Below are 3,022 nucleotides of genomic sequence, written 5' to 3' on the forward strand. Positions count from 1 at the left end.
ACACACTAAGAGATTTGAAACCAGTAAAATATGCTTTTCTGTGTGCAAACTAGTGAGGGGCATGGAAGGATATTTTACCACCAATACAGAACCCAAACTTTAGTCATGTGATGAGATGGCGACTATGAAGAGTGATTATGAAGTTAATGGACAAAATGTGAATTGAAAGAAAATACATTAAAAAATACTACATAAACAAATAAATAAAAGAAGGAGCACAAATGACTTTTTTTTCTGCACAAATTTACTTGTATTAGACTGCATTTTTGGTTCATGAGTAGATGAAAGAGTATCACATATATATTATATACATGTGATACATGCACTTGGCTTTGGACAAAAGCTTAAAGAAATTGTAGAATTATTTAAACGTACCAAGTGAACTGTTTCAGGTTTCTTGAAGACGTTTCAGCTCTCATCCAAGAGGCGTCTGCAGTTTTCTTCGCTAATATCACTCTGTGGGGGCGGGATCTTCTACAGAGGTGATTGACACATGTGAGCTCTGGGTGTCAGAGTTGTTTTGGTCAGGATGTGAAAGGGAAGTTGACTCAACTGGTATCTGTGTCAGTTAAAAGCCTCACAGTAATTCCATAATCTAGGAGTAGTAACCAGAGTCGCTCACGACGAGGATGGGATTCGAACCCATGCGTGCAGAGCACAATGGATTAGCAGTCCATCGCCTTAACCACTCGGCCACCTCGTCTGCTGACAGCAACCCTGAGCTTTTAAACAGCTGAACTCTTTGGAGCCTATTTGTCAAAAATGGACCCAGCAGGAGCCACTGAACACAACTCTGACATAATCAGGCTTCTTCCCAGCAGCGTCGTGCTACAGAAGGCAGAATACAGACCATCGACACATCATCAGAGTGAACACCAGCTGATGTTTACAAGTTTAATTCACCTTTTACTACAAAATGACATCCAAGTTCAGATTCTCTTGTCCTGATTGAACAAGTAAATGTTACAGGTTGTAATGTTCTTGTCTACCATCTCTGTCTTGTATGGAGCTTCAATCTTTAATAAAAAGACTCGTTGTACATTAATAACATCACTGTGCCTCTGCAGTGAATAAGTCACTCCATCCATTTTCTATACCACTTTTTTGTTAAAGGTTATTGGGGGGGGGGGTGAAATTTGGTGGGAGGCAGGGTTCACCCTGAACAGGTCACCAGTCCACAGGTCCACTGAACAGGTCCCCCATGTGGGATGATGGTGTTGAAGGCAGAGGAGAAGTCCAGGAAGAGAAGGTGGACATAGGAGTTCCTGCTCTCCAGATGGATGAGGGCTGCGTGGACCACTGATGAAATGGCGTCATCAGTGGAGCGGTTTTGCCTGTAGGCGTACTGGTGGGGGGTCCACAGAGACGTCAATGGAGGTGTCTATGTGGGCCTTGACCAGCCTCTTAAAGTACTTCATGACTACTGGGGTGAGTGCAATGGGTCGGTAGTCATTTAGGCCTGTCACTGTGGAGCACTTGGGGACAGGGACAATAGTGACAGTCTTTAGGCAGGTGGGGACAGGTGACAGCGCCAGTGAGGTGTTGAAGATGTCCGCCAGCACCTCGGACAGCTGTTGTGCTCAGTCCTTCAGTACTCACCCAGGGATGTTGTCTGGGCGTGCAGCTTTGCAAGGGTTGGTTCCCTGAAAGGTCTTCCTCACGTCTGCTGTGGTCACACTGAGGGGCGTGTCGTCAGGTGGTAGTGTGACTCTGGTGCTGGGGGGGGTGTCAGGGTCCTTGAAGCGGAGAAGAAACTGATTGAAGGAGTGAGGCGCTGGACCCGCTCTACTTGTGAAGTGTCATGAGATAACATTTGTTGTGATTTGGCGCTTTACAAATAAAACTTACAACCATCCATCAGGTTTGTGTTTGATGTCTGAATTCTGTCTTTGATCTCTGGGTTCTGAGCATTGATCTCCCGCTTCAGTCTTTGATCTCTGACTGATCCTAAACTAATCAAAGGATCACATCAGCATATTGGTCCAGTCTACAGATGGTGATTTTACCTATTTGAAGCCTTATTTTGTGTTTGATGGCCATTTTTAAAATCACTAATGATTTTTTGACTGAACATCCTGGACACTGTGGTGCCCGATGAGGAGACAACTTGGGTACAAAGTTGAAGAGGAGGGAGAGAAGGATATTTTTGCAGTGTTCCAAGTCAATAATAACTGTGGCAAAATGTCATCATTTTTAAAAATGTCCTCACTAAGATGGTTTGTAATTCTGTCTCTCCCTCATCCTCAGCTGCTGCAGCACTTTAAAGAAAACCTTTGACTCGTGGATCTAACAAAGATCAGATGTTGTCTCCCCCAGAACATCAACACTTTAACGTTGTTGGCAGGACTCCAACCTGAGCAGGGAGACCCCAATGGATTTCTAGTCCATCACCTTCACCACTCGGCCACAACAACCACATTCACACACACATTTGTAAAAGATTCACATTTACACAATTCTTTAAAATTATGTCACAAGCCCATTTGTGTGAGGTGCTTTTTTCAGCATTCCTTTGTTTCCAGGTCTCTAATATGTGCAGAATTACAAAGACAAGCAAGCTTGATCCATCCTGGGCAGGTGATATGAGCCATTGACCACTGGCCAGAGACCCTGGCACAGACGTTGGGGATGGTGACAGAGAGCATTTCTACAATTATATTCTACATTTATAGAATTCTACAATCCTACAATTTCATTGAGCAGATGCTTTTGTCCAGAGCCACTTGCATATGTTTTTGGTGAGTTTGGCCCCTGAGCTCAAGACAGTTGTGACTAATAAAGGGCAGCTTCAAATGCAGCTGTGAAGCCTCATTGTCAGCTGGGAGGAACGACAGGTGTCTCCCTCTAGTGGCTCCTCACAGCAACACAAGCCTCATTTCATTCACATGCATCCACCACCTCACTACCAAAGGCCAGTTGGGCCTCCACAGACAGGTGAGTTTCAAGTGTTGGACAAAGGTCTTTAAGATGTTCTTATTAATTCTATAACACCTGAGATTAAAATCTATGGAATTACAACTAA

General features: G+C 44.1%; 1 non-coding gene across 1 annotated transcript; it reads right to left on the minus strand.

Annotated features, from left to right (window-relative positions):
- Positions 1-621: 621 nt before the first annotated feature.
- On the minus strand, positions 622-703 carry trnas-gcu (transfer RNA serine (anticodon GCU)). The gene has a single exon. It is a non-coding gene; the product is annotated as a tRNA-Ser (tRNA).
- Positions 704-3,022: the final 2,319 nt, after the last annotated feature.

The sequence above is a fragment of the Aulostomus chinensis genome, chromosome 4 (assembly GCF_037954235.1).
Source record: "Aulostomus chinensis isolate RoL2024-O1b breed Wild chromosome 4, RoL_Achi_v1.0, whole genome shotgun sequence".
NCBI classification, from domain to species: domain Eukaryota; kingdom Metazoa; phylum Chordata; class Actinopteri; order Syngnathiformes; family Aulostomidae; genus Aulostomus; species Aulostomus chinensis.